The sequence below is a fragment of the Condylura cristata genome, unplaced genomic scaffold (assembly GCF_000260355.1).
Source record: "Condylura cristata isolate star-nosed mole 26May11 unplaced genomic scaffold, ConCri1.0 scaffold00026, whole genome shotgun sequence".
In the NCBI taxonomy this organism is placed as follows: Eukaryota; Metazoa; Chordata; class Mammalia; order Eulipotyphla; family Talpidae; genus Condylura; species Condylura cristata.
In genome coordinates this window covers 8,307,715-8,321,852 of record NW_004567127.1, presented here as the reverse complement: position 1 = coordinate 8,321,852, position 14,138 = coordinate 8,307,715, and positions in this window count along the sequence as shown.

The following is a 14,138-nucleotide window of genomic DNA, read 5'->3' as shown; positions in this document are numbered from 1 at the left end:
AGGTGAGGTGTGGGGAGGTGAGGTGTGGGGAGGTGAGGTGTGGGGAGGTGAGGTGTGGGGGAGGTGAGGTGTGGGGAAAGCTTTCTAGTTGTGTGGATTCTGGGAGAGGTCCCAGAGGCAAGGATGAAAAGCAGAGAAATTAGATCAGACTACTTGATAAATGAATTGAGGTTGCAAGAAGTGGCCATTAGGATCGACCAGGAGGTTGAAAGCAGAAAGGTAGAGTATGGGGGATGTCTATAAGTGGTCTGGAAAGTAGAGGTGGCACCATGGACCCTGGGGGTTCCGGAGCTCACGCGAACAGCATCAGCCCTGAAGCTGCACCAGAGGCACGGGGCAGGCTGTGCCGCCCACGCTTAAGGCTAAGGAGGAAGCTGGTCTTTCTGGTGCCTCCAGACGCAGCTGACACTGGCGCAAAAGCCTGGCTGAAGTGCAGTCAAGTTGGTTTCCATTGTGCTCTCTTTGCCACTGACCACTCTTGCTAATTAGAATCTGCGCCCTGAGATTTCCTGACACCCCAAGATTTTACAGTGTGGCACAGTGGAAAGGGTGTTGAACCTGGAGTCCACAGAAAGGGGCCAGGACCCCGGACTGACCCTTTTGGGGAGACATCGGTGGGCTCAGGGCTGGGTTTCATGCATTTCCACCGCTCTGCACTTGTCTCCCTGTTCCCTGTCCGAACTCACCGGGCGTAGTGAAGTCACGTGCTCTGGAGCACAACTGTCACACAAGTTTCTAATAGGAGTTTCTTCGCCTGGCATGAACCACTCTGCATATTACAAATACTTTCTCCCATCCTCTTGTTTATCTTCTTTTGTTCTGCAAAAGTTTTAGTTTGTAAGTAATCAGTTCTGTCAGCCATTTTCTTTATGCCTTTCAGGCTTTATATTTTGCATTCCCAGCCCAAGGTGACCTTCTCTTCTATTTTCACAGGACATGTCCAAATGGCTTTTCGTTTCTGGCATTTCCGACATACCCGCAACTCATTTTGGTCCGTGCTGTGACTCTAACGTTTGTGACTCTAATGGTTGTGGTCTAAGATGTAGACGCTGCCACGGTAATTCCAAAAAGTGATGGAATGTTAACGTTGAAATCAAGTCATTATATATTTTAAAGTTCCAAGTATTGGTAATAGTAAAGCGAAGTAGCACAGAACTACCTAATGTAAGACAGCAATCCTTCATGCGTTCTTCTTATCCATTTCTCCTTTGAGTGAGTTGACTTTTTGTTAAAGATTTATATATTTATGCATACAAGAACTGGGGTACAGACCGGAGGTATGGGCGTGTGTGTGAGAGAGGCTTCACCAGAGACAGAGTGGGGAGCAGAACAGGTAGATCGACTGAAATCCACTGCTGAGGGGAGCAGCGGGTGGGTCAGGAGAGGTCTGCTGCGCCATGTGGGTCAGGCTCCCTGGGCAGGGATTGAACTTGTGCTACAGTGGCTGTGGATAGCTTCATGCTATAGTGGCTGTGGATAGCTTCATAGTGTTGCACGTTAACCCGCTGAGCCACCAGGGAGGGCCTTAGTGAGTTGAATTTTTCATGATAAGCATGTCTTGCAGAAGCAGCACAGGTGTTATATTTGTGGACCATCAGTTGTTCTTCTCTGAATTGCATCTTTATCCTCTATTCTTTCTTTTCCCTCTTGGGTCACCTTTTTCCTATTGATTTGCAGGCTGCTTGATATATTAAGACATTAACTCTGGTTATGATTTTATGATTATATGCTCCAAAGTTTTGGAAGTTCTAATCTAAAATAATTATTTATTGAATTATATCAGGTTTTTAAATTTTATTCATTTTTGAAGGACTGCACAAAATAATGGAAAAGAACACTGAACCAGGAATAAGAAGAGCTGGGTTTTTCTCCACAGACCAGCTATACAACTTGTGTAAGTCACTCAATGCCTTTGTGTTTCAGTTTCCTCACCCGCAAGACACAAGAGTTACGTTCAGCTGAGATCCGGAGATTGTATGGTTTTTATTCTTCAGCTGCTGTAGGTACAGCAGCCTTATTTTCTGGACAAGGAAATGACAGCTTTGCATCCTGAATATGTTATGCTCAAGTCCACACTAGTGATTCTGATTTCCCAGTGGATATGTTGACCAAAAAATGGGGAAGTGGGGTGACTGTTAGCTAAAAAGCAGGAAGACACCTAGTAGAACAGATAATTCATTGACCCTCAGAGAGACCCAAAGGGCTGCAGAGGTAGAGATAAGACGCCTGGCGCCTTAGACAAGTCATATTTCCTATCTTGGCCTGGGAGTTTGATCTGGAGTGAGTGGGTGGGCAGTGAAGAGGGGTGTCTGGGCTGCTAGTCAGCTCTGCTATTGTAAGAGCCCTTGGGTATCACAAGCAGGTACTTCCGGAGCTCCAGGGCTGGCTGTTTGTGGGGCATATCCCCCCCCAACTCACACACAGGCCCTCTCCCCACCCTCCCTAACACATGACACAGCAGTTTTCATGGCATCGATCTGGGGTGGGTACCTGTCCATGTCTGCGCAACTTGAGAACAAGACTTCTCAACAACTTTGAAAGAACCTCAATAAAGACCATCATAATGTTCCCTCACCTTGTTAATTGCAGAGATAGGCTCCTGAGAGAAAACAAAGATCATAAAGCAGCCAGAGAGATCTAACAGACATATGCCATTGCATTTTGCCATCCAGTATCTTCGATGAGTTATCCTTACATGTTATACACATAATTTTGAATTCTGCATTTTTTATTTACAGCACTATTTCCTGGTTTCATCAGGTACTCTATTAGCATCATTTATAATTGTTCTATGTCGATGGGGAAAGACATTTTATCATTTAAAAGTGCTTTCACGTATTTGGTGTGGGGAGGAAGAGGCAGCTCAGTTAGTAACACTCTCCCAGGTCACAGAGCTGGCCATGTGCAAGAGCTGGCTAGGTGCAAGGTGGAGCTTTCTGCATGCAGCTGGCATTCGCACTGGCCATCGTTCCCCACACTTTCTACCTTTCTCTTGTTCTCGCTTTCCAAAATTCCATACAGGTGGTGGCCACGAATCACCGTCCTCTTAAACGAAGAGCAAACTGAGGCTCCGAGCCTTGAGTGCCCAAGGACCCAGAAGCAGTGGCAGCCCAAGACGCGAGCCCGCTTTTCTGATTCCAGATTTAGTGTTCTTGTATTCCCAGGTGAAGACGCTTTCTGCTAAATCCTAGGGCAGCAGGAAATCTGAGTGATGCTGGCTGGCAGCAAGATTTCAGAAATGACAGGCCAGGATTGTTGCTGGAGGGAAAGCCAATCCGCTAATCAATCCAGACATCATTTATTTATAACCACAGAGGCTCGAAGAAGGTGCCCATCAGCAGGGGCTGGAGGGCGGGGGGTGGGGGAGAAGAACAGGACTCACCTCAGAAGTAGCCCAGAGGTATGTGCGGCAGAGGTGGGCGCTGGGCACGGGCGGGAGGGGCGTGGGGCGGCCAGACTGGCACTGGTCCTGGCAGAAAGTGCCTCTCCTGGGTCAGCGGGGCTGGACCTTGGAGAGTCCTCCTTCCTCTGTCCTTCTGCATTAGGTTCGTTAAAAGAAATCTGCTTTCCTTGCCTCTCTCACCCAGCCCTCTACTCTTCTGGACAGAAATAACCTGAAAGAAATTGCTCTGTTGGCCAGAGCAAATGATGGGTTTGGTGTGTCTCCAGAAAGCATCAGTCTCAGCTTGATTTTTCCAGAGCTGACGTGTCTAGTCTGATTTTTCCGTCAGCACTGAGACCGCTCAATTCCCTGGCATGGGCCCTCAACGGACGGGCTGGTCCTGTGACCAGCAGGTAGGCCTGGGAGCTGTGGCAGGTTAGGCTAGGGTGAGAGCGTGGCCTGCAGCTTGGGGCCTGGGCCTCCAGCCAGCTTGTGCGCGGCTCACGTGTGCTTTGGGTGGGTTATCTGACAAGCCCTCTGATTTCTTATCTCAAAAGTGAGGGGGTTGGAGTGGATGATGTCCAGGGTCTACGGTCTCTGACTTTCCTTGATTCCGTTGAGGCACTATAGCTCACGGGACAAGTGCATGGGTCTGCAGCCAACCAAGCCTCCCGGGGCTTGGACCCAGGCTCCATCACCAGCTGTCGACTCCTTAAAAAGCAAGTTGCTGAGCCCTTCCACCTCTCTTTCCTCACCTGTCCAGTGGGCACACCTGCCTCGCTCACTACCTTGTTAGGATGACTAGATAGGTTCATTTGGAGCAACACTTTGAACAGTGCCTGGCATATAGCCAGTAATGCTTTCTAAATGTTCTTTTTTTCTTTTAAGCAAAAATCTGTTTACTTTAGAAAACGTTTATTCTAGTGAGTTGTGGTTAAATATTAAAATACGTGAGTTTTTAAAAAATGTTTAAAACAGAGCCTAGGATAACAAAATATACATGTTTCTGCTCAGGTGCAAAGGTATCTACAGGATTTTTTAAGAATTGTGCAATAGTGGTCTTTCCCGGTGGCACAACAAGTTAAAGCACAAGTGAGCTAGCTGCAGCCGCGTGTTCCATCCCCACCCAGGAGGTGACCCACGTGGCACGGCAGACCGCTCCTGACCCGCCCGCTGCTCCCCTCAGCAGTGTATTTTGTCAGTCGGCCTGTTCTGCTCCCCACTCTGTCTCTGGTGAATCCTCTCACGGCCCCTGCACCTCTAGCTTTCACCCCTGTTCTGTATGCATAAATAAATAAATCTCAAAAAAAGAAAAAACTTGTGCAATATTGAGGGTTGCTGAAATTATTGAAGGTATAAACTAAAAGGTGAGTTCATTTCTGAAAACTCAGATGTTGATATCCTAAATCGACCACCTTAGGAAATTCTAGACAATTCCAGACTACAGCTGGCCAGTTATATCCATGACGTCATCACATAGCACACGCCCTCTGCACCTATGAGGATCAGCTGAGGAGGTAAATGACATCTTAGGACCATGAAAATAGTTTTGCCCTAATAGTTTAAGACCTCCTGTGCTCAGGCAGCAGGGAAGAGTCACAAACAGGCAGCGTCCCGCCCGGAGGACCAACCCTGTGCCCACTCCAGGGGCTGGCCCCCGTGCTCTGGCACAGACATGCGGCTGCTGTCTAAATGTTAAGTAAACACACATTCGGGCTCAGTTTGAGGGAAGGCAGGAATGGGAACCAGACAGCACCCCTCCCTCTGGAAGGTTCCTTCTGCCTGGTGTGAGATGATCCGCCGGGCCTCCTCACCCAGGCTCAGGAGCACTGCACTCTCTCTCCCCCAGAAATAATAGCAGCAACTAAGCTGGAGGCAACCCAAGAGCCTGCTTCCTGCATGTGTGGGGGCTCTTCCTGGTTCTGGGAGGCCCTTGACGTGATCACCCCTGCTCACGGCAAGAGTGGGAAGCTCACGGGTACAAGCTTCCAGGGCCGGTCTGTCTTTGCCACCCAGGTCCTGCAAAGGCCTCTGCTTGGGGGGGGGGGGGGGGGGCCGTGCTCAAGGTCACCTGAGGGCACAGAGTGGCAGCGGCTGGGAGGAGGGACGGACTCAGCTAGACCAGTGGACCAGGGCACTCTTCAGGACTGACTTTTACTGACTGTACGAGAAAAGTAAACAGACTTGGCATGCTTACAAATCTCTCTGCTTTATGGTGGGACATTTAAACTATCTTCAATGTTAAGCTCTCGTTATACACCTATTAACCTAGTAAAGAATCATCACTTCAGGATGTTAGAAGCAGTTGCTTGTGTACTGCTGGGTACATGGGTCTTTTTTTTTTTTTTTTTTAAAGAGGCAAATGCAATAATATTTAAGAGCTATAAAATTATTCTTGCCCTTTGACCTGATAATTCTGCTTCCGAGAATATATACTAAAGAAATAGCCTAAAGGAGGGTAAAAAAAAAAAAAAGAAGCAATTTGTACTTAGTTGCTCTTAGAAATGCTATTTATAAAAATGGGAAACAACCCAAATGCCTAGCCATCGGGAGTTGGCTTAAAACTCATGGTGTATTTACATTCTAGAAGACGATAGAACTATTCCAGATGACAAATATGGAGCTGTGTGAGGGCATGGACAGGTGGGTACCTGCAGGAGACGTGGGAGAGGACTGAGGAGCACTATTTTCTGCTGGCAACCAAGCAAAACACAGGCCTCTGTTTGTTCATTGGCTGGACGAAGATTCGATGCAAGTTGGCTCAGATAGTAATATTTATCAAATAGTTTAAGTTTATAGTAAAAACAAAAAGGGTTCTTTCATACTCACAGATGAAGAGGAAAAGCAACCAAATCTTCAGGGCTCAGTGCTGATGGAAAACAAGGAGCACCTTGTTCAAGAGTGCAGCGTCTCGAGAAGGTGGTGCGAGCTGTCGGCCCAGGGCAGGGCCTTCCGAGCTCAGGCCACACGTGGCGGCGGTGCGTCTCGCAAGCCAGCGCAGGAGGTCTGCACTATCGCAAGCCGACAGCTCACATCCGTGAGTCGTGAGCAAACCGCGCTTGCAAAGTTCAGCTCTGCTTTGGAAACCTCAGAGGCAGCAACAACCCCAAGCTTCTGGGAGCCTGGAACAGTGCCGGGGTTCCTGGGCACCGGACGGGGTGGGGGCCGACTACAGGACACACTGGTAAAAGCTTCGGAGTCACACGAGGGACATCTGGGAACAACATCATAGGATTCGTTCACGTGGAGACAAGTCAATGAAAACCCAGAGTCGTTGCCTGAAGAAACGGCTCCCAAGCGCGGTATTTCCCAGTCTCTTTATTCCGCTCATCTTGTGACCTCAGCGTGGAGAACCCTGTGAGGGGAAATCTTCCCTGTGTATGCCCGCTCCGGTTGGATCAGCACGCTCTCCACCTCCATGTCCAAGCGGCCAGTGGTTATGCTGATGGCTCCCCGCCCCAGAGCCTTGGAGAGTCCCAAGGTGACCTTGGGGACTCCCTGCTCAGGGTCTTCTGATGTCAAAACACACTGGTTCTTCCGGGCCAGCTCTAGCGTCATCTCTACCAGATGCCTGGCTCTAATGTGGGGAGCCTTGTGTTTCTCAGGGTTGGTTATGACCTTGGCGGCAGCTATGACCTTGACTGTGGACTTTCCACCATTGGCTGGTGTAAACACCCAGGGAAGCTGGAGCCAGATGAAGACCATGGATGGTTCAATTTATCTTCTCTTAGAAACTTCAAACATGGTCCCTTACTAACCAGCTGAGTATGTGCTTGCTCAGTTTTAAAAATTAATCATCTTTTGGATTTCTATGTAAATATTTGGTGGTAAAAGAAAATATTTGATTGAGAAAAATTCATCCAATTGCTATTACCCAGAAGAATCATCATTATCAATCTGTAGTGAGCTTTGTGGCCCTGTCTCTATTCATGTTTGTATAGAGGCCAGCAGGTGGCTGGGCACATCATCAGTAAGTAGTTAGGGGATGAGTTTACCAAGATAGAATAATACTGCACAGGGCATCTTGACAAAAATGTATTTGTTTATCTGGATTTTTCAATAGGACAGTAAGAAACTCAAGGTATTCACACAAAATTTCTTATCCTGTGTCCTATTTTTTATTTCTTCTATTCTGTCTACCCCCTTTAGTTATGTGCATTCTACTTTTTATCTTTTTAATGTGTCTTTCACATTAAAAAGTGATATTTTTGTTTTCCTTGAATTCTGCCAACTTGTTTTAAATTTTATTACTTATAATCTATTTTTTGTTTTTGAAAAAAACTTGCTGTTTAGGTTTTGCTTTTTCAATTTACTTACAGTAAAATTCACTCTCTTGTGGGAAGTCCTATGGATTTTGGCAAATGTACAGTTTTATATCCACCACCATGATCAAGATAAAGAATAGTTCCATCACTCCAAATAATTCCACTATGGAATTTTTTTTTTGAATTTTGAAGACAATGTACCCCTGCAAACCTTTGATGTATTCTTCAACCTCATAGATAGGACTTTTCCAGAAAAACCATATAAATACAAGAATCTATGATACAGCTTTTCTAGTTTTGTTTCTTTCACTTAGCCGAGTGCATTTATGACTCAACCATGTCATTCTGTGCATGTTAAGTTCATTACATTTAATGCTGAATAGCGTGCTGCTGTTTGAGTGTCTGAAATGATCCATTAATTGATTGAAGGACATTTGTTTGAATTATTCTTAGTTTTCAGCGATTGTGACTAAAGCTTCTACAAACATTTACATAGTGAGTTTTGTGTGGACATAAGATTCTCATTCCTCTTGGTACCTACCAAGGAGTAAGATTGCTAGGCTCTATATTATTTTCCAACTTATTTTGACATTAATTTGGGCAGGGGTTACAGTTTTTCTCTTCCCAATGTGCACACTTTCCACTCACCCTGCACCCAACCCCCAACTAGGTTGTAGATTAAGTATATGTTTGATGTTGTAAGAAACTGCCAAACTGTCTTCCAATGTGATTGTAGTCATTTACAGCCAGTCAAGTATGAGTCCATTTTGTTCAACATTTTTGCCCATTCTGGGAGGAAGTTGTTTATGCTTTTTTATTGCTGCGTTTTGAGAGTCCTTTGTCAAATTTGCCATTTTGAAAATATTTTCTTTCTGTCTGGGATTTGCCTTTTCACTGTTTCAACAGCTTCCCTCCCAGAGCAAATGTTCTTAATTCTGATAAAGTTTAATTTATCATTTAACAAAGAGATTGTGCCTTTGATGTCATCTCTGACAATGCTTTGCCTAGTCTGGGAGTATAATAGCTGTTTGTCCCAGTTTTTCTAGAAGTTTCATAGTTCTGTGTCTTACCTTTAGGGCCATGTAAATTTGGAAATAACTTTTGTATGAGGCAGGAATGTTTGTGAGCGCTCCAAAGACATCTGCCTGTGTCAAGCTGTTCCCATGGGCGTAGGGCTTTCTCTAGGGCTCTGAGGCTGGACAGAGACACTGGTGGCCAAGACACCTGTGCCTGGGCCATTGTCTCCAGAGGGGCTGGGGAGGGGGTGGGGAGTGGACTAGGCATGAGCCGAGGCTCCAGGAAGTGCTGTGGATGGGAATCTGGTGGGGAGGAAGACTGGGCCTTTGGAAGCTAACATTTAAATATAACAGCAAAACTGATACAGAACAGTCATTGCGTGCCAGGCATTTAACACAGCATTCTCATAGAGCCTCCTGGCAAGGAGGACATTGTTCTTAAACTACAGATGAGGGAACCGAAGTTCAGAGAAGTTAGTGGAATTATCTGCTCAGCCACACGGCTATTGAGCGGGAGGGCTGGACTCCAGAACCAGGCTGGACCCTGACATCCCAGCAAGCATCTCCCGTGACTCACAGCTCCTGGCACGCCAGATAGAGGTGGGCAAAGGGCAAAGAAAGAGGAAAGCTGGAGGTCAGTGAAGGCAGACTGCCGTGAGGCCAAAGCAGGGTGGGCTCCTGGACATGGGTGTTCTCCCTCTGGGGTTTCCCGACACAGCACTAATAATGTCTCACCTGTGCAGGCTGAAGAATCTTGCGGATGTGATGTTGCCACCTGTGCCTCCTGGGTGTGCACTTCCTGTGCTAGTTGGCATTTTTACGTCCACCCCAGCTTGGGAATTTGTTTGGATGAAGGGATGATCAAAAAACAAGTTTCTGCTTGATGGGTACTTACGTTTCCCTTGGAGCCCCAGATAGGGCACAGCTGGCAGAAGCCATCACCCATCGCTGTTTTCTGCCACGTGGGGCATGGTGAGGGTGCCTGCGGAAGCAGGAGGTGTCCCTGCCGGGAGGGCTGGGGCCTCGAGTCCGGGGAAGGTGGCCTTGGCAAAGGACAGGCGTTCTGGACCATTCTGTAAGGTTCTTTCCCCTCTGCCAAATACAGGGGCTCTTTGGCCTAGGTAACTGAGCTATTCCTGGAAGGTCGGCGGTGTGCCAGTGTTCCAGACGGGCACTGTTCTCCTTCTGTAAATAAACAGCGGAGCCACTGCCCAGCACCCGAGGGAGCTGCAGCCTGGTGTGTTTCCACGTAGGGTTCCCGGAGAGGTGGAGGCCAGAGAGAGAGTGACCCTAAGGCTGACCATGGCTAACCTCTGGGGGGGGGTGTTCTGAAGGAGGTGGGGACCCCTTATCTTGCTAGCCCCTTGCTCTCAGCGTTCATCAGGGAGAGCTCTGCAGACAGCCCTGTGCACAGCCTTGGACTCCTGAGCCTAGGGTTGGGATTGTGGGTGAGCTCGTCTGCATGGCCAGCCCAGGCCTGACTGGAGAGACGGGGGCACCCACTGGAGAGGACTTGGAGCCCTTTCTAAATTAGTGGGTCTCACCTTAGCCCAGAAAGACAAAAGCTGACAGGGGTTTGGAACCAATAAATTCAGTAAGAGTGCAAGGACACAGAATGCACCCCATTGTCTAGAACCCTGGAATGAGAGGCAGCTGTGTAAGGGTCAACCCCAGGCCCCATTTACAAGCCAGGCAAATACGCCAGGACTTTGTTTTCTCAGCTGTAATGTTTCAAGGTTCCTGGGGCGGGGGTTGGGGGGTGTGGGGGGGCGCTGGGGGGTGATTGACCTTGGTGAGGTGCTTAACATAGCACCTGGCATGTGTAAACATGTGATAGCTGAAAGCTATCCTCCTCATCGTTGTCTTTGTCATCACTTTGCTTAGTCACACGTGGAATCACAGCCTAGATGGAGCTCACCTCCCTGTGGGTCTGGTGAAGTTACTTGGCCACATGAACGTTACTTTTCTAATTTCTAAAATAAGGCTGCTGAGGTTGCTACTATGACTTTTCAGAAAATGATTAGGGTAACTAAATGACTTAATAATATAAGAGCACCTGGCACAAGGTAGATTCCAAAAATATTTCATTAGAATAGGGGAACCCTTATAAAACCTAAGAAATCCAGTTTAGGACTTCCCCCACCCCAAATAAATATGGTTTCACATGGCAGGGATGTATTACCTCAGGAGTTGATGATGCGCCTTAGTTTCTGAGTCAGAAGTCCTCCACAGGCAAGTGAAGAAATTGAACTCAAATTAGTTGAGGAGACAGAGATGCGTAAGGGTGTTGAGCTGGGCTCCAGGCATGGCTGGATCCAGGCATTTCAGTGAAGTCATCAGTGCACTGTCTCTCCATCTTGGTCCCACTTTTCTGTTGCTTTTTCTCTTTGTGGGAGCAAAGCCAGTTGCTGTTGAGTGCCAGGCTTCCAGCACCCCGTAGCTTACGTCAGGAAAAAAGAGTAATATCACCTCTCCCTGAGCAAGCACCACACTCCCTCCAAGGGACGTGGTTTGGGTCACATGGCCAGCCCCAGACCACTGACAAGATTGGGTCTGGGTCACATGCTCCGGACCCGTGGCAAGGCCTGAGGGCCCTTTGATTGACAGTCCCATTGGAACCATGAAGGGGGTGGGGACCATTCCCATAAAGCAAAAGAGCATGCAGTTACCAGAAGGGAGAGGGCTCGCTGGGCAGGCAGATGCAATAGCTGTCCACTAGAGTTAAAAATATGCGCTAGGTAAATCCCTGGGTGACCTAATGCATCGTCTTAATGGACTGTTGTGGGAGTGGGAGTGCTTACAAGACCTCATTCTGTGGCTCCCTGCATGCCTGTTGGGAAGGGCTTTGGGGCTGGGCACCCACCAGGCTGTTTGGTCCTATGTCCACAGTCAGTCCTCAGCTTGCCCCAAGCCACACCCACACACTCACCACCGCCTTCCAGGCAGCCTTGGAGGCTAGACTGTGTCCCTTGAACTACGAGGACTGAGGACTGAAGGCTACAAATTCTTACCGGTTCTGACGAGGATGGGAGGCGCTAGAGTGAACTTTAGCTGGCCCCCGAAAGGGTCCTGTGCTCGGAATCAGAAGCTGAGGGGCTGATGCCAGCTACAGTCCATCCCTGTGAGGTGACCTTGGACATACCGCTGCCCTCAGCATCCTCCAAAATACGAGGGGGCTGGGCTAGATGGTCTCTGACGTCTCTCCCAGTGCTGACATTCTGGAAACCTATGAATGTTATTAAATTCATGAATCGGCTTCTTTGCCTGGAACAAGTCAGCTTAAAATACATGCAAATTGCACTAAGTATAGCTGTTCCCTTGCTGAGGAGCCTGGCATATTTACATAGTTTGAAATTGGCTGCTGTGTGCACGGGGGGAGCAGTAACAGGCTCTGAGGCTCCCGGTAGCAGCCACTCTTAATGCAAGTGGGGTCCTGGACCTTTCCCAGCCTGGAGCCCTGAGGCCTGTTGTTAGCAGGGAGGGGGAGGAGAGTGCTCTTTCCTGGAGCTGAAAATGCCAGGATCCCTTCTGGGTTCTCATGCTCTATTATCTCATTGAAGTCTCACCACGGTGCTTGAAAGCAGGTATTACTGTTCCTGTTTAACCAATGAGGAAAAGGACGATAGATTGTCCAAGGCCACACAGCTAGTAAATGTTGAGGTTAGAACTGCCAGTCTGGCTGTCTGCATGGTGCTGGGCTACTCTTCACCCACCCAAGCTCAGCCAGACTCTGAACCTGGCCAAGGTCTTGTGGGTCAGTGACAAGAATCTCCATCCATCCATCCACCCATCCACCCCCCCCATCCATCCATCCATCCATCCACCCATCCATCCATCCATCTACCCACCTACCCATCCACCCACCCATCCATCCATCCACCCATCCATCCACCCATCCATCCATCGATCCACCCAGCCACCCACCCACCCACCCATCCATCCATCCGCATATGGTGAACATCATCTGTGCTGGGCTCTGTTCTAGGGATTCCAGAGTCAATAAGACAGGCACCGTGTTGTCCTCTTGGAGCTGCTGTTCTAGTGGGAGAGCAGGAAAATAAACAGGAGAATATAGAAATGAAATGACTTGCAGATTGTGGCAAATGCTAAGAGCAAAATAAACAGTGCAGACACCAGGAAGGCAGGAGAGCTGAGAGGGGGCTGCGCAGGGAAGACCAGGGAAGACCTGCCTGCGGTGGTGCTGACTAAGCCGAGAACAGAAGGTTGGTGCTGATGAGGTTCAGCCAGCAGCTCCGGGTCCCTGGCAGCTCCGGGTCCCCATCTCTGCACCAAGTCTCAGCTGTGGCACCTCGCGCCAGCCACTCATTCTCTGGGTGCTCCAGTCACCTCATCTGTGCATGGGGGTGCTGGTGTCTTCCTTGAGGGGTGGCTGTGCATGCTGTAAATTATGTCTGTGATGGCCCAGCCCAGGGCTGGGGTGCACAGGGTGCCCAGTGCCCGTGCCATTGTCGCCCGGGTCTGCATCATTGCTGGCAGTGCCGGGCTTGGTAATCTCGTACAGCCAACCGCAGACACTGAGTGTGGTGAGGCAGCTGCAGACCAGGTCAGGCATCGGGACCTTGGATCCAGCCCTGCCTTTGCCACCTGCTGCTCAGTGGCCCTGGCACATCAGGGGGCGAGCAGGGTCTCAGGAATCCCTGCCTGGCTCCCCCACAGGTTTGTGACATTCCTAGACTTGAAAGGGCTTGGAGGTCTCGATCTCTGAGCTCATAAGCTTCTTCATGCCTCTGGATCCCAGGTTCCACACCTGTCAAGGGCAGTAACAGCACCCACCTGTGGTCATTGTAGGATGCAGTAAGATGGAGAATGTCCGAGGACCCCAAGTGCTGTCCTGTGGGTAGAAATGGTGGCCATGAGCAGACCACTTCCTGCCAGCCACAGAGGAAAGGCTGGCTAGAGCTCTTGCTTCTGAGAATTGCAGGGAGCAGGGGCCTCTAGAAAAGACATGGTGGCCACAGGCTAAGCCTGGAGCCCTTTCAAGATGAAGGCAGGGACTGAGTTACATGAGCTAGTTCTCCAAAGACGAGCTCTGTGGGACAACTGATTGAAGCAGTCTCCTGCCTTGTCCATCCTCAAGAAAACTGAGTCTGGTGTGAACCCATGCTGGGTGTGTACAGAGAGAGCTGCCAATGAACAGTCTTGGATGCCTGCATGCCAGCGACTCATCACGCCAGTTTTGCAGAGATACGCAGTTTCAGAGAGGTTAAGTAACTTGCCTGGAATCACACAGCATAGAAATGAATTTCAACTTTGGTCTGTGACTTCCAAAGGCGGGTGATTATTTGTAGAGCCAGAAGCTTATTCAGTTTTGGAGGGTATCTTTTTTTGGAAGTGGAGGACTGGAGAGAAAAACTTTTAAGATAAACATTTGATAAGAACACACATTTAGTAGGAAAGGGACGAGAGAGAGAGAGAGAGAGAGAGAGAGAGAGAGAGAGAGAGAGAGAGAGAGAG